The following is a 20,523-nucleotide window of genomic DNA, read 5'->3' as shown; positions in this document are numbered from 1 at the left end:
ATAATTTGAACACTTTTGGGAGAAGCCTGTATGTGCTGTAAACATGGTAAAAAGTAGTCAACAGATTTTACACTTATTTAATTTATCAATTACAGTTCTATAGCCATGGTAAAAGCAATCACTATGGCTGATTTTATACCCATTTAATCAATCAAAAATTCACTTCAGCTTCCTAAAACCAGCTAGTCAGAAATAGCTCCTTACTCCTGAAAGTCATCAAGTGAGCACACGAACTTCCTATATACATCCAATCAACAGCAGCGTATGGCTGTTAGCATATCTGACACCATCTTGGGCCCTTACAGTTTCTTCTGTGCTTTAGCTGACCCTACCCAGGACTGTACTGTGCAGTAAATTTCTTCTCTGTCATCAAGAGCTTTGTAGTTAATAGATATTGTTTAATAATCATTAGGATCAGGTGGCCTCTATGCTCTTTTGGTCCCAAACAATGATGAAAACCTTTGTGATGTATTCATGAACTTTGACTTAAGAATGTATGGCCCTATTTCCAAACACCTACCCCCATACCCTAGGTTAACTATACAATTGTCATATATATATAATGTGTGTGCATATGTGTGTATGTGCTTCGTGAGTGGATGAATGGCTTACCTTCTTTTGTCTTAGATGGTCTTGTTTCTGTTGCATGTATAAGAGTGTGCTCCATAAACAACAGAGGAGGGCACAGGCTTGATCAGTCTCCAATCCATCTTGCCAGTTCATGAAAGTAGGTCATATTGTTTAGTTTATATTCCAAGGTCCACACTTGCTGCATTTTTGACCACACAGTCTGTTCGTAGCTTCTGTTTGGTTAGGAAACCGAAAACATTATTCATAAACACACATTCTTGACCAACTATAGAGGCCTTTTTCCTTATTTGTCATGAGTTTGTCTATAGCAAAGCCATAACCTGCTCCTGGCAGAACAGCTGCTTTCCTATAAATTCTCACTGCAACACTAGTTTTTGTGCTTATCTTGGTAACTGGCAAAATTACTTTTATTTTAAATAATAGCAATGGCTATTTTGTGAAACTTTTTACATGTCAAAATTTAGGGGAGTTTCAGAAAAAAATATAGAGCAAAAAATCAAACATTCAATAGTTAGCTTTTTAACTTGTATGCTAACTTCAAATAAACAAAATGCTGACTTCAAGAAAATCTCCTGCAAAGGCTCTCTTGTTCACTCCTGTTCAACCATTTGAAATCCATACTTCGTCCATCTCTCTTCATCTATCTGTCTTATCCTCCAATTCCTTCTGCTCCTTCTTCTGACCTCCTGAGCTCCCTTTTGGGAGAGTTGTTCTCAGGAAAGGAACAGTCACATTGCACACAATATCTTTTAAATTCCTAAGTCAGAAAGAAATATATAAAAGCTGCATTTAAACCAGTGTAGAGAAAAGTTGAGAGCCATAATTAAAATTTTTCCTAGGCCTCTAGAAGTTATACAAAAACCTGCTACAGAATTCAGGATTTTGCAAGATAGTTATGGTCCTGAATGGTCATAAATATTCTAATTTGTTCACTAAATTATTAGCCCTTTAGACAGGAGAAACTGTTAAACGGAGCAAGGAGGGAAAGACCAGAAGAGAATTTAAATAGCCTCGTTATGCATATTTTTAAATGGGGCTGACAAGGCAAAAATAAATAAATAAAAGGAAATGTACTGCATAAAAGCAATTTAAGAAGACTTTCTCTTAGAAGTAGATTGCATAAGGATTCAAAACTGTAAGCCAAATTATTAGTAGTCTTTAAAAAATAGTCTTTAAAACTCCCAAACAGTATTTTGGGTAGACACAACAGCTTAAGAGAAGTTTATCGTCTCTTTTCGCAAATAAGCTCAGACCTGAATTAAGGAACTTTATCAGAAACAAAATGAAATGGGTAATTTTCAATTCAGAATATCTTCAATGTGTAACCGAACACTTACACAGACTATTAGAAAGTAAACGAGCTAGAAATCAAAACAAACTTGTAAGATAAAATTCACCTTACAAATGGTACTTCCTGATAAATTGCACTACAGAATAATTATCATTGAAAGTCCCAGGAAAACATCCTGGATATGATTAATATTTCTACATTATATGTGATTGAAGAAAAATACTTAGCTATAATTTCAGAATTCTTATGGGCAAAACACTCATGTACAGAAAATAATTAGTGCAGAGCACATAAGAATCTAGATCATTTTTTCTCAGATAATCATAACTTTCTTTTTTTGTATTTGCTAACATACTAGGCCATATTCTAGAGCTATTAACTCAACCACATGGTACACTTCAAAGACCCATCACTGGGCTTCCCTGGTGGCGCAGTGGTTGAGAATCTACCTGCCAATGCAGGGGACACGGGTTCGAGCCCTGGTCTGGGAAGATCCCACATGCCGCGGAGCAACTAGGCCCGTGTGCCACAACTACTGAGCCTGCGCGTCTGGAGCCTGTGCTCCGCTACAAGAGGCTGCGACAGTGAGAGGCCCGCGCACCGCGATGAAGAGTGGGCCCCGCTAGCTGCAACTAGAGAAAGCCCATGCACAGAAAAGAAGACCCAACACAGCCAAAAATAAATAAATTAATAAATTAAATTTAAAAAAAAAAGACCCATTGCTTACTCTAGATTATGCTTTGATACAGTAGCCAAGTCTTACCTTTTTTGCCTTAGAGCAATGGGGGTCTTGGCTACACTATTCAAAGTATCTTTGGATTTCATACCAGTATCACCTTTAAATCTGATTTCACATGCAACATAATCCCTATTCTCAACTGAAAATGACCAACATTTTTCTGCTAGTCAACTACCGAACTATGAAATATTGTTACTCCCCCTTAATCTAAAAACGATCTTACACTTACATAATGAAATAAAATTTCTTGATTGTGTTCAAGAAGTATCTATGCCCAGAACCGATCTTTTGGATACTCCCTTAAGTCTTGACTTAATATATTTTTGTTGCCAGAGCTTATCTTAAAAATGAGAAGGGATGATGCTAGGTTGGATATGCAATAACTAGTTCAGTCTCTCTTACGCAAGCTAATCCCTCACTGGAAACCCAATTGATTCAAATTGCTGAACAATGGTCCTTTCTAGGACACATCAAATTGTTAAAAATAAAAGTGTGAATACATTCTCTGATAGCCAAAACAAGTTTGAAATAGTTTAACTATCTTGGGATGATGTTCAAACTAAGATATTTCCTTCCCCCCCGCCCCACAAAAATTTCTATTCTAAAGGTGGAGGCTCATAGGTAAAGAGATACCATTACAAATATATTAAATGCTTTACCATATCATCATGCTAAATATGCTTCTCTAATACAGTCATTACCTGCGAACATCTTGTAATATAAAGACAATTCCATGGAAAAGTTAAAGGATTTCACTAGAGACACAAATTTTGACCCAAATTCTAAAAGAAATACAGGGACCAAATGAGTTTTAAGATCCATGAGAATAATATCTAGCAAAGCCAAGACGGCTGCTTTCTAACACTGAATAAAACCTCAAATGGACACTTGCTAAAATCTTCCAGGAGATATCCCACAGTAGGGGAAAACAATTTAAAATTCCAATGGGGAAACTTTTCTAGATGTTGTGGTTAATCCATGTTATCCCTGTAGCTAAAAATGTAGAGGTTTGACATGGGTGGAACCGTGATCAAAAAGAAACCCTCAGCATCTCCAAATGGATTTTACACAATTGCCTCCTACAGCTATGACTTTATGCCTTCATGAACATATTTCGTAAAAATGTTTATTTTCTGGATGGGGTAAGACACTCTATTGTCGAAAGCCATATCACTCACGGTGGCTAAAAAACAAGCAAACAACAACAAAAACTATTAAACTTCGTGCTTCTTACATAGGGCATAACAACGTACAAAGATGGGGATGGAGCCAACACTGCAGTGACAGATACTTGTGAATTAGAGATGGCTTTGCCCCTTACTCTGAAATGTCACTGTCATTATCAGCATGAAAACTCTGAAAATGCAGAAAGGGTCTTCTCAGAAGTGTAAATTTGCAACAATTAGAAACTTTAAACTAAGGTTCTAGGTGAACCGCCAGAAAAAAATTAATCCCTGAAAAAAGGTCCAAAAGCTAAAGCTAAGTTCAATGGAACAAACTGACAACCTTCCACTTAAAAGATTAGTAAAAAAGAACATCTTAGATGGTTGAAATCACTGATTGTCACACTCTACATACTTTTTGTTCATTATGCTTTTGGTCATATTTATCCTATTGACTGGCTTCAGTTTATACACTTCTAACTTAGAATTACCAAAAGTAAAATCAAGGTCCTGAAGAGAATTGTCTTCTTGATAAAGCCTGTAAATCTTAAACTGTACTTCCCGAGTGCTTTTTAGTCCTTTCTCATGGTGTTTAGTTAAACTTGCTTGTCTTACAGCTTTTTTTTGTGTTTTGGTTTTTTTTAATTTATTTATATTTTTGGCTGTGTTGGGTCTTCATTGCTGCACGTGAGCTTTCTCTAGTTGCAGTGAGCAGGGGCTACTCTTCATTGCACAGGCTTCTCACTGTGGTGGCTTCTCTTGTTGTAGAGTACGGGCTCTAGGCGCATGGGCTTCAGTAGTTGTGGCTCGTGGGTTCTAGAGTGCAGGCTCAGTAGTTGTGGTGCTCGGGCTTAGATGCTCCGCGGCATGTGGGATCTTCCCAGCCCAGGCCTCCAACCGCGCCGCCTGCATTGGCAGGTGGATTCTTAACCACTGCGCCACCAGGGAAGCCCATCTTACAGTTTTTTGATGTCTGTTTTCTCAAGTCTTAAGTTCTTTTATGTAGTCACTGTCCATATAGATGACTCAAAAACTTATTAAAAGACAAAAGCCGGACAAAAGTCATACTGATTCATTTGAACTAAAAAAAATACCTTCGTAAATGAAACATCTTCAAGGAAAATCATATATATATATACAGGATATACACATATATGTATTTACTGTATATATTACATATTGTGTACTATACTGAACACTTTTATAGGCCACAGTTCATAGCGCAGTGCCTAAAAACTATTTATTGATGTGGTTCAAGTTAATGAAATACAATATTCTCCCCCAATCCAGAATATATATTTTGTTCTGAATAGGGTACTAATAAGTTCAGCTTAGGACATTTTATTGCCAAAAAAAAAAAAAAAAAAAGATTGAGGGAAGCATCTATAAGACAGAGTTGAAAAAGAATTCTTGTAAAGAATAGGGAAAAACAAATATGTCTTGGTTAGCAAGTTGTTAGTAGAAAACCTAAGTAAGGGGAATATGGTATTTTTTTAATATTCCTAGAGAAGAAAATAACTTCTAACATTTTTGAAGAGAAAAGAAGAAACTATCAGAAAAAATATGATAACAGATGTTATGGGAGAAAAAAATTATATGGAAAAGCAAAGAAACTAGAATTGATAAAACAATTTTGAAAAAAAAAATAAAGTGGGAGGAATCTACCTCATTTCAGCATTTATATAACTACAGTCATCAAGATTATGGTATGGCTGAAGGGATAGACATATAGATCAATGGAACAGAACAGACACAGAAAGAACTAGAAGTAGACCCACACAGATAAATCTAATTGATTTTTTTTATAAAGGTGCAAACGAAATTCAATGGGGGGAAATCTGCAGAATCTAAGGCTAGGCAAAGAGTTCTTACAGTTGACGCCAAAAACATGATGGACAAAAACAAAAACTGAAAAGCTGGACTTCATGAAAATTAAAAACCTTTTCTCTGCAAAAGATGATGCAAAGAGGATAAAAAGATAAGCTCTAGAGTGGGAGAAAATATCTGCAAACTACATATCTGACAAATGACTAATATCAAGAACATATCAAAACTCAACAGTTTAAAAATAATCATTCAATTAAAATATGGGCAAAAACATAAAGGGACATATAAATGAATAAGATACACAGTACAGGTGGAAAATAAGCACATGAGAAATGTTTAGTATCATGAGTCATTAGGGAATTCCCTGGCTGTCCAGTGGTTAGGACTTGGTGCTTTCACTGCCAAGAGCCGGGTTCAATCCCTGGTCGGGGAACTAAGATCCCGAATGCCGCGTGGTACGGGAAAAAAAAAAAATCCTTAGTCACTAGAAAAATTCAAATTAAAATCACAATGAGATATTACTACATACCTATCAAAATGACAAACTTAAAAAAAAATAGTTTCAGCACTAAATGCTGGTGAGGATGCAGAAAAACTGAATCACTCATACATTGCTAGTGGGAATACAGAACGACTTAGCCACTCTGGAAAACAGTTTGATAGTTTTTAAAAACTACAATAAATATGCAACTACCATGTGATCCACTAATTGCATTTATCCCAAAGAAAAGCACACACAAGAAACACAAAACCTGTATACAAATGTTCATCACAGCTTTATTCAAAATAGCCAAAACCTAGGAACAACCCAGATGTCCCTCAATGTCTGAGTGGTTGAACCATCTGCTGTATATCCATACCATGGAATACCATTCAGCAATAAAAAGCAACAAATTACTGATACATGCAAAAACCTGGATGAATCTCCAGAGAATTATGCTGAGTGAAAAAAAGCCAACCCTGTAATTTTACATACTATATGATTCCATTTATATAACATTCTTGAAATGACAAAATTGTAGAAATGGAGGACAGATTAGTAGTTGCTAGTTGTTAAGTCAGGGTGTGTGGCAGAAGAGAAATCAAAGTGACTATAAAAGGAAAACATTAGGGATGCTTTTAATGGCAGAAATGTTCTATATCTTGATGGCATCAGTGTCAATAGCCTGATTTGATATTTTACAATAGTTTTGAAAGATGTTACCATTAAGGGGAATTGGTTAAAGGGTACATGGGATCTCTCTGTACTATTTCTTACCATTGCCTATGAATCTATAACTATCTCAATGTAGAGTTTAATTTAAAAAATTCAAAGAGCATGCATTACTTCCCAAGTAATTGTTTCTTTCTAGAAATACTATGATCAAGAATGGTTTAAAATAAAAATATTTTGTTTTTGGTTCTGTTTCAATCAAAAAGTTTAAGAAGCCAAAATACTCCATTACACTCAGCTGATATAACCAAAAGCAAGGGCATTTGTGTCAGGGCATACTTAGGTTCGAATCCCAGGTCAATTTTGGGCCTGGTCTCTGAGAATTGGATATCTTGTTCTTAAAGTAGAGATAATGATACCTATTTCACTGAGTTGATATGAGAACTGCATGAGATGAAATATGCAAAGCACAGAGAACATTGCCTAGTAAATTATAGGGGCTCAACAAATGTTGAGCCCCTATAGATGTCCTATCTCTTTCCCATTCTGAGTAATGGGAACCCTTAATTTATTTGCACATAAAATCAAATACAAGAAGGAGAGAAATGTCAGGCTATATCTGCAGTACAAATTGCTACGGGAAAAGAATATTAAGATGAGTTACTAGTATTAAAAATAATCTTTCCAACAGCGTTCAAAGAGACTGAGAAATGCTCTCTTGGGAAAAGCTTTCACTAAACAGGGAAACATGAAACAGAGGCGAAGTCATGCCCTGAGAGAGTAATGTCCAATTTGACCTATTATGTGTTTACTACATCAAGTGTATTTGTTGTCCTGATTACAAGCCCCTAAAGGGGACATGGGGAAGGGGAAGACTGTCTACTCCACAGTCATTTTCTACATTCTTTCTTTTGCCAACTGGCCCTGACACAATGTTTCACGCACTGATAAACTAACCTCTTTTGACCTACAGCCTTCCCTAGGATGGGAGTATATTGAAGAATATATATATTTGGAATCAGTGAGGTGAGGGAAAAATATAAGACACATGCAAGGTGCAATAAAAGAAAGTTGAAATGGGAACATTAGAAAATTAATTTCGTTAACTCCAAGCGTTATAGGATTGTAGCTCAGCAATCCACGTGGGATGTGTTAGGAGTTCAACATGGGAAATAGGTGAGCTGAGTGGATGGAAACAACAAATGATGAGTAATAGAAAGATGTCTGAACAGGAGAAGATCTTATTAACCCCTGGATGCTTTGTTCACTTGTTTCTACAATGAAGAAGAATTTGTTGCCTGCTAATAAACAGACTCAGGCTAATCAACTTATCTAGAAAGTTTATCTGCATTTTAATGGGAGAAGCAGGCATCAGAGGCTAGCACCAGGTACCTCCTACAGCATGCTTGGGGCTGCCCTGGAAGATGCTTGTTGATTCATGAAGGAGGCTTTCACCTGCCTCTTCTATAGGTTTATTATAATTAATTGGGCAAAATCAGATTTCAAACCGGATTAAGACTTCAAGGAAATGTTGCTTTCAAATTTTTCTTCTGCCAAATCAGAAAGGAATGCCTGTAGGTACAAGATATTTTATCATTGTAAATAATCAACCTCCTATAATTGAATAGCACATTACGATCTACAAAGCACTTCTCCACAAGTTATCTCTTTAGATCCATGTAAAATCCTTTAAACTAGGCAGGACATATGTTATCACACAGGTAATCATCTACAAATGAGAAAACTGGGGTTTGAAGAAAATGATTGCCTAATGTCACCAAAGAACAAAGTCAAAGCTAGACATTCTGACCCCCATAATACTATTGATATCCAACCAAGGGCCAAGAATACACAAGGCATTTTGAAGCTGTGGATTTTTTTCATTAGCCTTTGCATTTTCTTTCCCTGTGGTGGTGAAAGGCTAAAATGATTTGGCTATGATGGCATCTTAGGAAGCACTGTGGAAAGCACAGTGCAGTCATGGCCCCAGGCCTGCAAGAACTTTAATCTGGATTGAAATAGGCATACAATCTTTGAATCATTTATGGCTCTCAAAGGGGATATCTGAATATATGTTGAAATGAGAGAAGAGACAATAACTACCAGTGAAATCCCAACTAATCACTTGTGATGAGCTAGAGTATAAGCAGGTTTTGTGGTGAAGGCCTCTATACACAAAGACTTACAGAATTAACAGGATTTACAGACAAAAGAGGAAAGGGAGTGGGTGGGATATTCCAATGAAGCAATAGTTTGAGCAAAGTGGGCCATATCTTTTAGAGCTATGCTAATTGGTATTAGAGGTTGCAATGAATACTGTAGTATAGATTTAAGAGAGGAAGCTCTGAGTCAGATTGTTGGAGTTCAAATGTGCATCACTTCTGAACAAGTTATGAGACAGTTTCTCCATCTGTAAATGGAGATGATATTAGTACCAACTTCATAGAGTTTTGTGAGAATTAAATAAGAGAGTGCATAAAAAGGCCTTCATTAGAATAGCACCTATACTAAATTGACATTTTTAAAAAGCTGTTACCTGTTTTAAAAAAAAGTTGGCAGTAGCTAAGGAGGTGGTTGGATCTGGAGTATAGATAAAGTGACCATATAATTTATCATTTAAATCATTTAGCCTTTGAAATGAAAGGGGATGCTATTAATGGTTATGCCAGGGTGCCAAGTATAAAGGAGGAATATTCAAGACAAATCAGAAGGGGTTGTGACCCTACATATAAGAAACCCTACTCTAAATTTTTTCTTGTTTATTCAAACTTCCCAGGTGTGTCATAGACAAAAATTCCATGATCAAATAGCACTACATAGGTGAGGATATTGTTAGCAATTTCTGTAATATGATCCAAAGCATTGAGCTTTGAACCAAGACTGTCAAAGGTGGAAAAGATTTTAGAGGTCACCTAATAGTCCTTCTACATTTTCAGTTTCAGAAGGGACCTCATTGAATACTGGTGCTGACAGAGTGCCTGTGATTTTGTTAGGCAACGCTGACACAAAGGACCTACAGCTAGAACTGGACAGAACTTTTGGAGACAATTTATAATTATTGCGAAAGTCCAGGGTTTATTATACAGATGAGGAAACTGCTCCATATTGGCTAAGGGCCTTATTGAAGATTTCCTAACACCTGATTCAGAATTTTTTTTCAACAAATCAGCATTACCCAAAATGTATTCCATAGAACTAGTCCTAAAAGATGCTCTGGCAGAGAGGGAGGGAGGGCGGGGATAGGAGGAGGCCATGGTTGAGTAAGCTTAGGCAATGCTGCTTATTATATTATACTCTTGGAAATTCACAATTTACATTAAATACTCTGAGAAATCCTTGACTAAAAAACCAATTTAATTTTGTTCAAACCAGTATTTCCCAAATGTGTTTTACTACAAAACCCTTTAATCACTTAATATAAATTAACATTCTGCAAAATTAGTGTTCTGATGCTACATGCTTTGCAGAGGACTACACTACACAATTTATTACCTTGTGAAAAACTTCCAAACCAGTAAGAACAAGAAATAAATAGATTAGAACATTTTCTCATTTCATATGGATTTACACGCAGTCATAAAATCAACATGACTCTCGTCAAATTCATTCTTTTAGTTGGTTTAGGTAACATGTTAATCAAACTTAAGACAATTGGATACACTCAACTCATCATTTCCTTATTATTGAAAAAAATTTGCTTTAGCTCTGTCCAAAGCAATTTTAATATGATAAAATAATTTCAGCTTAAATATTTTATAACCTCAAAAAAGTAAGAAAACACTTCAATATTTATTCTAACCTATAGAGTGGGAGGATTTAAAATTTTTAAATCAGTGAAAGAATGCCTAAGAACACAGAGATTACCTTTAAAAATGTTATATTTCAGTATGTCCAAAAAATAAAGCCCATTAAAGCAATAGTAAAAAGGATTTACAGTTAAATACAACAGTAAAAGATACCTATCTTAAGCATATAAATGGGCTTACATAAATTTTAAAAAGCATATAAACAAACAAACAACAAAACTCATTAAGAGAACAACAAGAAAAAAGGACCAAGGATCTAAACAAAGGAAATAGAATAGAATGAATAATGGATATACTTGACTTCTCCACATCCAAGCTTTGCTATAGGCTACACTTTCTCGCGTATGCATTGCCTCGGCTAAGTCACTTCTCATATATCCGTTTCCATCTTTATATCTCAGCTGCATAACCATGCTGCATGGCCTGCATCCTAAAGCAACGGCACCCACAAGAACCATTATAAGCTATTTTATAATGGTTTATTTTTTTCTGTGAGAGAACTTCCTCTTACACCTAAAAGTTTGTTGTTCAACTTAGGGACGTTCAATATGCAACACAGACACCAAAGAAGAGGACTTTTGTAGACACAGTGATCCTGGAGTAAACTTGCTTTTAAGCATAACCTTCTATATTCCCTGGACATCAAGGCATGAGCTAATTCATGAAAAAAGTCAGATAAAACTTTCATCTCAAACTGTCATCTCTGCTCTCCACTGGCAGTACTTGAGTAGCTTGGTTTCACATTTCCAGTTATTTGTCTTGTCAAATCCTCACTGTTCATCTTCTAAAAAGCCCCCTGATAAGTTTAGACAGTCTAATATCCTCTCCATCTGAGGCAAAAATATCAGTCAATCATCTATGTTTCCCAGGAAGGGGGATTTAATTACTTTTCCTGGCTACCTCAGTTATCAATCCCTACATTAAATAATACCTATATTTAGTGGCTTAAAACAATATTTATTATTTTTTAAATTTAATTTTATTTATTTTTTATACAGCAGGTTCTTATTAGTTATCCATTTTATACATATTAGTGTATATATGTCAATCCTAATTCCCCCATTCATCCCACTACCACCCCCCAACCCGCCACTTTCCTCCCTTGGTGTCCATACGTTTGTTCTCTACATATGTGTCTATATTTCTGCCCTGCAAACCAGTTCATCTGTACCATTTTTCTAGGTTCCACATATATGTGTTAATATATGATATTTGTTTTTCTCTTTCTGACTTATTCACTCTGTGTGACAGTCTCTAGATCCAACCACATCTCTACAAATGAGCAAATTTCGTTCCTTTTTATGGCTGAGTAATATTCCATTGTATATATGTACCACATCTTCTTTATCCATTCGTCTGTCGATGGGTATTTAGGTTGCTTCCATGACCTGCCTGTTGTAAATAGTGCTGCAGTGAACATTGGGGTGCATGTGTCTTTTTGAATTATGGTTTTCTCTGGGTATATGCCCAGTAGTGGGATTGCTGGGTCATATGGTAATTCTATTTTTAGTTTTGTAAGGAACCTCCATTCTGTTCTCCATGATGGATGTTATCAATTTACATTCCCACCAACAGTGCAAGAGGGTTCCTTTTTCTTCACACCCTCTCCATCATTTGTTGTTTGTAGATTTTCTGATGATGCCCATTCTAACTGGTGTGAGGTGATACTTCATGGTAGTTTTCTGGGATTTTTTTTTTTTTTTTTGTGGTACGCGGGCCTCTCACTGTTGTGGGCTCTCCCGTTGCGGAGCACAGGCTCTGGACGCGCAGGCTCAGCAGCCATGGCTCACGGGCCTAGCCACTCCGCGGCAATGTGGGATCTTCCCAGACCGGGGCACGAACCCATGTCCCCTGCATCGGCAGGCGGACTCTCAAACACTGCGCCACCAGGGAGGCCCCTGGTTTTGACTCTTAACAAGTGCTCGTGCCTCAATTATGCTAGGATTACAGCGTTGTGTGAATACACAGATGATCTACCACAGAGCTTAACTATATAGCATCTGGGACATTAATAGGACATAATAATGTTCATATCTTTGACATAGGGAAAAAAAATTGAGAAATCTTTTAGTTTAGCCCAATTCTTACATCTCTTCTCTAATATCCCAGTAAGAATTGAAGTGTTTGTTTGAATATCTGCAGTGATAGAGGACTCAGGACCTCTAACACTTTTAATGTCAATATAATTGCCTACTAGGGATGTGCTAGTCTGGTACTGAATTAAGTCATTTAATTAGATAAAGAGAATACAATAATTCCTTTTTTGTAACTCAGCAACATGCCTCTTTCCTCTAGTCAAAAGCATCTTCCCTCTATGCATCATCTGTTTCTCTCAGTCTTGAATGTGATCACAAGTTAGGAGTTATCACAGCATCAAAACACCTAGTATAAAGGCAATACCCAAACTAAGTAAACATTCTATGCAAAAACTTAAACTTGGATTATTCAATAGAAAAAATAAAGTTACTTCACAAAACCTGCAGCATTGAAGAATTTATCAACTTGAAGCATAGAAAATATTACAGTATGGCATCTGTTAGTCTAATTTAATTCAACTACAGTTAAGCACTTTAAATTTCCAAATATATGGGGAAATTTTTGAAATACTCAGTGTTCCCAATCCAGAGTGAGAGACTTCTAAAGTATAGAAAAATCTTTTGTGATTCAGCAAGGTTGACTAGTGTCTGAAAGCTTCCAAATATAGGAGTTCCTAGAGGTAAAAATGTTCTGGAAGTGCGGTAAAGGATAATAACACGTAGTTTACTACAGAATGCCTAGTGTATATATCACAGGGCCCATAAATATCTATATTTTCTTACCAAAGACATATGTAAGAAACAGATTGAATAGTTTAATAGAGAATAGAAAAGTTAAAGGTATAACTAGTTACCAAATTTAACTCAGCTTATGATAGCTTTATTGTAAACATGCAAAGTCCATGTTCTCACCTTTCCCTGTATCCACATCCTTTGCTATATAACTCTGCAGAGCCCTCACTCTGGCAGTAGGCTTGACCACATGACTTGCTTTAGACAAAGGGATAGTAACAAATGTGACATACACAGAGGCCTGAAGTGTGTTTGGGTGTAGAAACCGCCCTACCTCTTGCACCTCTGCCTTCCTCTTGAGAACATGCCTAGGCTAGCCTGCTGGAGGAATATAAGAGACATGTGGGGCTAAATCAGGTCCCTCCAGACAGCAGCCAAAGGACCCATAGATGCAACAGTCACTCTGAGACAGGCCATACCCATAGAGCGAACAATTTCAGGTTAGATCAGAAGAACTGTCCAGACTAGACTGCTGACCCACAGATTCATGAACTAAATGAATACCTATTGTTTTCAGGCAATGTGCTTTGGGTCTGACGCAATAGCTGCTTATTTCCTTTGTCTTTCTATCCCATCACCACATAACACTCCATGATTTGACAAGCCAGAAATTCAACTTTTGGGATGGACAAAACAGCATTCAAAAGGACCAAGGAATTTTCCCCAGAGCAAATGTTGGGAGTAGTGTGGTAAAATGGAGAGTAACTGAACCAAGATAGTACAGTAAGTTCCCTACATACAAACCTTCAAGTTTCAAACTTTCAACGATGCGTACGTGCTTTCACATGTCCAACCATGTACGTTAGGTCATGTGTCTGGCATACACTGTCACATGCGTGCATCCACTCCAAGTGGTTGTGCTTTTGCATACTTTACTGTACAGTACTGTATAGGGTACAGTAGTACAGTATCTTTATTTCAAGCCCAGAATGTCTGGAAGCAAGTGTAAAAGCAGTGGTAAATAGCCGATCGTGTTAGTTGGATACCTAGGCTAATATTGTTGGACTTGCAAACAAACTGGACTTAACGAACACCCTCTCAGAATGGAAGTCGTTCATATGTAGGGGACTTACTGTAAATCCAGAGGCTCTTCAATCATAAACACTCTTCCCACTGTTCCCACTTCCCCAACACACCTAGAAATAGGGTCTATGCTTTAACCACATCCCCAAGTTGACATGATCAATCACAATGACAGATATTCCCAATGGACTATGAAACATGGGGGTGGAGGGAACAGAGATGAGGACCACAACTATTAAAAAAGTGAAAAGCCGCACACTGAGCAGTTTATTCTGGTTGAAGCAGAATAAATGCACATGAGAGAAATAAGAATTTTAAATATCCACAATAAAATGCTCAAAGAGAAAATAAGGATATTGGAAATGCCAAGGAAAAATAAGCAATCATAGAAAAGAACTGATTAGAAATAAGTGGAATAAAAACAGAATTGTTGAAATAAAGAGCTGAACAGATAGGCTGAATAATAGAATACATCCCATCAAAAAATGAAAGATTGAGCTGAAATATCAAGTCTAGGACTTTCACAAGAAGGCATAAAGTGGAAAAGAATAATTTAAAGTTAAGCCATATAAAAGATAGAAAAATAACTGTCCATAACCACATATATAAACATTATAAAATCTGAGAAAAACTAATTAAAAGGGAGGAAATATGTAAGTAAATGATTAAGAATATACACAAATTAAAGAAATATGTAAGAATTAGATTAAATAGTTTAATAAAGATTAGAAAAGTCAAAGGTGTAACTAGTTATCAAATTTAAGTTACTCACATGAAAGAGAAAAACTTCCACGAGTAAAAGCAGATCACCTGAAAGGAAATGACAAGAATTACGCATACCTGAGATGAAAAGTAACGGGGTAATAATAACAAAGTGGTAAAGGCAAGGAATTGCAAATATAGAATATTATAACCAGCTCAATTATCATTTAAACAAGAGTTGAAATACAAATATTTTCAATAATGACTGAAGCAGAAATTTTGCCACAGCCAGAACCTTTGTGAAAGAAGTCTTAGAATACGTACTCCAGTAGTAAGAAACGAAAGCAGTAAGATATGAGAAGTAAATTACTTAATCAAATATGTCTTTGTAAAAATAAACAATAACCAACGACATATCCTCCCAAATTATTAAAGTGTATCTAGAGTGCATTTCTAAGTAATAACTATATGGTGATATAGCAGGACCAAGGAGAAAGATCAGAGGAGGTAAGAGAGAGCTTTACTGCAAAGGAAGATAAAAATTGACAAACTTAAGAGGCTGCTTGGGAGAAAAAATAACTATAAGCCTCAATATGTTATGGATAACTAACAAAATTAACGTAGAACATAAGACCTTCAAACTAACAAAACAAAATTTATCTATGGAGGTTAGTAAAAGAGAAAGATAAAAGCAATATGTATGTATTATAAATAAAAAACATGAAATGAGATTTCAAAAGTAACTGAAATTTATGATAAATTTAAGTAGCTTAAATGTACCAATCAAAAGACAAAGATTTCAACTGGACCATTCGACAGGGCAATAACAAGTTCACCACCATTTCCTCTTCTTGGATTGACAGAAAAGAAGGCATGTCCTAGTCTTTCTGACAGCTAATTTCTGAACATATGACTGAGTTCTGGACTGTGCTAATTGGCCAGAAGTTGTGTAAATCACTTTCAAGGCTGGCCCTTAAAAATATGATGCTCTAATTCTCCTTTTCCTGGTTGGATCAACTCAAGAGCCAATGTGTTACAGCTCTGGTAGTAGCCTATACCCTTGAGTCCCCTTTTGGAGTAGAATGATGAAGGAGAGCCATGTTTCCCACACCAAACTATGACGTGAATAAAAAATAATGAATTATTGTTGCATTCTTTTGAGGTTTTATTTGTAAGCACAAATTAGTATGGCCTCACTCTGACTAATATTGAAAAAGAGCTCTGGTCATAAATTATTTCCAAGAAACTGCCTGAATAAGGCAGAATACTTCAGAACACTGGAAATCTGGAAGTGAAGTTATTATTCAAGGACACCATCCCCTCCCTGGCACTGATAAGGAGATAGCCTCTATGGTGCTGCATTTAGTTCAAGAATCAAGAAAACTATATGTTTATATGTCTTCTCAAAAACTAAGGCAAAATGATTTTTAGTATAAGCTGTTCTGGAATTGCTTTGTTAAGCCAGAACTAAAAAGATAGAGGTGCAATAAATATTTAGCATTTACTCAACTCTAACAGAATACAAACTTCATGGAAATTGTCCCTTCCACCAGTGAACCACATAGAAACAAAGCAATGAAACAGTCATGCAAAGATATGTTTCTGTTCTTGGTTGCTTTTACCACCTTTATTCCATTAAGTTCTTATACTTGCATTAAATAAGAAATGTATAAATTTCTAAATCACATACTTATAGCAGGTATGCATGTGTCCTTTACCCACCAATTCATAATCACATATGCAACAATGAACACACGTAAAATGAAATAAAAATAAAAGAGTGAAAACTAACACACCAGGCAAATATGGTTGAAAGAAATATAGTGTAGCAACATTAATTTCAGACTAAATAGAATTGAAAGCAAAAAATCATTATAAATAAAATTTTATCTTGTATGTAGGCTGATAAAAGGAACAAAAGATCCAAAAGATATGATAAAAATGAATATATTACCACATAAAACTTACATACATAATCTCTGACAGCAATTGATGAACTACAAAGAGAAATAGCTACTAAATCAGTAGTTGTAGTTGTAGATTTAAAACCCTGTGTTTCAGAAACAGACAGCTCAGGGAAACAAATTAAAAATTTGTATATATGATAATTACTAGCGGAACCAAAATATACATCAGCGACTTTATAGCCAGTGAGCACAATTTTTCTTTTCCAAGCAGACATGAAACGTTCATACAACTCAACCAACTACTGAGACACACACAAAAAAAGCCTCAATAAATTGCAAAGAAGCAATATCTTAGAGTTTTCCAATTATTACTCAATAAAATAAGAATCAAACCAAATATAAAGTCTTATAGAAACTCCAAATATCTGTAAATCCAAAAAACATACAACTATACAGCACTTGGGTTAAAGAGAAATTCATAAGTGAAAGTACTAAATTACAGCTGAGTGAGCACAAAAGCACTCCATGTCAAAATGTCTGGGAACAGTGAAGGAAGTACTGTGAGGGGCATAATATATCCTAAAAATTGTTTACCAGATGAAAAGAAAGGTTATAAATAAGTGGGCTAAATATTGCCCAAAACACTAGGGAAAAAAAAAGAGAATAAATCCAAAGAAGAAGAAGTTGTGAAGATGAAGACAGAAATCCATAAAGTAGAGAAAAAATATAGATAACATGTTTACAGCACATATGGCATAAACGATATGCTAAGGGCTAAGTGCTTTACTTATATTGACTCACTCACTCCTCACAACAGCCCTTAGATAAAGGCAAAATTATTCATTCTCATTTTAAAGATGAGTAAAGCAATGCACAGAGAGATTGCATAACATTCCCAAGATCACAAAGCTAGTAAGGACCAGAGAATGATTAATATTCCATACTTTTATCAGCTGTGCTCTACTAACCCAAAGGCTGATTTTTCTTTTATAAAGACTTCCAAAGTAGATAAACTTCCAGAAAGACTGATCAAGGAGAGACAGAGAGAGAAAGAGAAAGAGAGAGAGGGACAAAGAGAAAGCATTGTTGTTTTAGTCTGGGTAATTAAGGATAGTTGACAACAAAACCCCAAATCTCACTGGTATAGCATAATAAATGTTTTTTTACCTGCTTATATCACAATCGTTGGTCAGTCAAATCCACAGGGCAATTCTCCTCAAGCAGCAATCAGGGGTCCATGGAACCTGTGGCAGAAGAAGAAAGAGAAGGATGAGGAACACTGGCTCTTCACTTCCTTGATCTGGAAGTCACACTGTGCTCATCTCTCTTTGGTTTGCACCAACCAACAGTCACATGTCCTCACCCAAAATGAGGATGAGGGAATGTAGGAAAACACATGCACTGTTTCGGTGATCACTAACAACCTCTGCAATTGTTGGAAGAGGTCATCAAGAGGATGTGACCACCACTTGACCTCTTGGGCTGGACCCAGCAATAGAAGGCTCCTCACCCCCTCCCCTGTCCTTTGAATGTACACTCTGCCCACCGTTCCCACAGTGGGAGCCATTTTCAAGGACGCAACTTTGAGACAGTGGGGTGCTGTTGAGACCCTCTGGGTGGTATATGTGACTGAACCCTGTTAAGTCCTCTGTATAAACTTTTAAGATTCTGGCGGGCAGGTGTGTAGATCTACTCAGTTTTCAGCCACCCAAGACAAGTCTTGTATGTAAGTTCCCTTGCTTATTAAAACTGCCATCTACCCATCTGAAGTGGTCTGCCTCTGTTTTTAGTCTCTCCCTGCCCTCTATGTATAGGGACTATTTTGCGAACCAGCAGCAATAGATACAAAAAAGGTTAAAAGACTATAAAAGGATAAAAAACTACGAACAGATTTTTAAATATGTATTATTATTTTTTTATTATTTTTAAAGAAATATTTAGAAAACTACTCAACAGTAAATTTGACAGTCTAGCTGTAACAGAAAAATTCCTGGGAAAAGATTAAATGCCAAAATTGGAACAAGAATGCATTATGTATGGTCAACAGCCAAACATTAACAGAAATGGAAATTCTTATCAAAAATCTCTCCCTATCCTTGCCCTCCTTCCCAACAAAAAAATAAAGTCCCTGTACCAGCTAGAATCTTATTATTTCTCAGCCCCAAATCCTCCCTTAGTTGTCCTGCTTTGTGATACTGAAGCTGGACCCTATAAACATTTCTTCTTTGCCAGCTGACGTAACATTAGGTTTTGTCAGTCCACTGTTATGGAGGAACACTGCAGGAGAAGGGGACTTCTCTACCTGGTTTCCATGTGCTTACTACTCTCCTCTGGCTCCTATAGCATTCAGTGCCCACCAGCAAATTTCAGTGGCACCCCCATGGTGGCATTCTAGTGAGTTCACCAGCCCCCCAGGCAGCTTCCCTGGGAGTTCAGTGTAAACTCCACAAGGGGCTTGTACTTGGCAACTTCTCTAGGCTCTCCATATGACTTTCCAAGGAGTCTCACAGGTGATCCAGCAGGAAGTTTCTGGTGAGTTCTGCTAGCACCACAGCCAGCCCCTAGCAAATTCAGGAACACCCCTGTATACAGTGTCCCAGTCCCTTTTCTAGTAAGTCTCCCAGGCACCCCAGTAGGTGGTTTCCTGTTGAGTTTCAGCAGAACTCAAGGGCCAACTTCCCATCTAGTTCCATCATCAGGACCCCAGAAGGCAGGTTCCTGCAACTTTTGATGCCCCACTAGGCAGTTTCCTCATTATCAGCCTGGTCCTATGGCACATAAGTAACTCTTCCACAACCCAGAAAACTATAGTCACGCCCTCTCCAACAAAGTATAAATCTCAGCCTTTGGTGGGGAGGAGGGATTCCTTTTCCAAATTTGTTCCCCCTGGACTTCTGTCTCAGCCATAAAAGGAGTGAATTGTCTATGTACATGCTATTCTGTGTTCCTTAGAGTTCCACATTACTATTTAATAACTCCTGTTACTTCTTTTTCTCTTCAAATTACTCTATGATTTCTGTCCTCTGACTGGATACTGACTGATACAGTCCAAGACCCAGACATTCTTAAAGGGACATTTCACAAAATTTCAAGGCACAGATAATACATTTTATACAAGTTATCCAGAACAAAGAAAAAAAATAATTTTATGTTTCTAGTGCAACCCAGCTTCTCAAACTAGATTAGGACAATACACAAAAACACAATTCCATGTATTTCAATAGATAAATAGAAAAACAGTCTGTGGTACATCCAGGCAGTGGAATAGTTTTCAGCAGTCAAAAACAAATGAGCTATCAAGCCATAAAAAGACATGTGGGAACCTTAAATGTTTATTGTTAAGTGAAAGAAGTCAATCTGAAAAGGCTACAAACTGTATGATTCCTTTCTAACTATATCACATTTCGGAAAAGAAAAAACCATGTAGACAGTAAAAGACCAATGGTTGTCAAGGCTTGAGGCAGGGGAAAGGACAAATGGAAAGAACACTGAG

The 20,523-nt window shown here is 36.6% G+C and overlaps 1 long non-coding RNA gene across 1 annotated transcript in view; it reads right to left on the bottom strand.

Moving 5' to 3' along the window:
• The window catches only part of LOC137210493 (uncharacterized), a 242,529-nt gene that overhangs the window by 98,950 nt on the left and 123,056 nt on the right, over window positions 1-20,523 (bottom strand). The window contains exons 4-5 of the long non-coding RNA XR_010936577.1: window positions 18,198-18,274; window positions 613-803 (exon numbers count right to left, since the gene is read on the bottom strand). This is a non-coding gene — a long non-coding RNA (uncharacterized lncRNA). The remainder of the gene's footprint in view (window positions 1-612; window positions 804-18,197; window positions 18,275-20,523) is intronic.

The sequence above is a fragment of the Pseudorca crassidens genome, chromosome 17 (assembly GCF_039906515.1).
Source record: "Pseudorca crassidens isolate mPseCra1 chromosome 17, mPseCra1.hap1, whole genome shotgun sequence".
Lineage (NCBI taxonomy): Eukaryota > Metazoa > Chordata > Mammalia > Artiodactyla > Delphinidae > Pseudorca > Pseudorca crassidens.
This window is presented reverse-complemented; position numbering and strand designations above follow the sequence as displayed.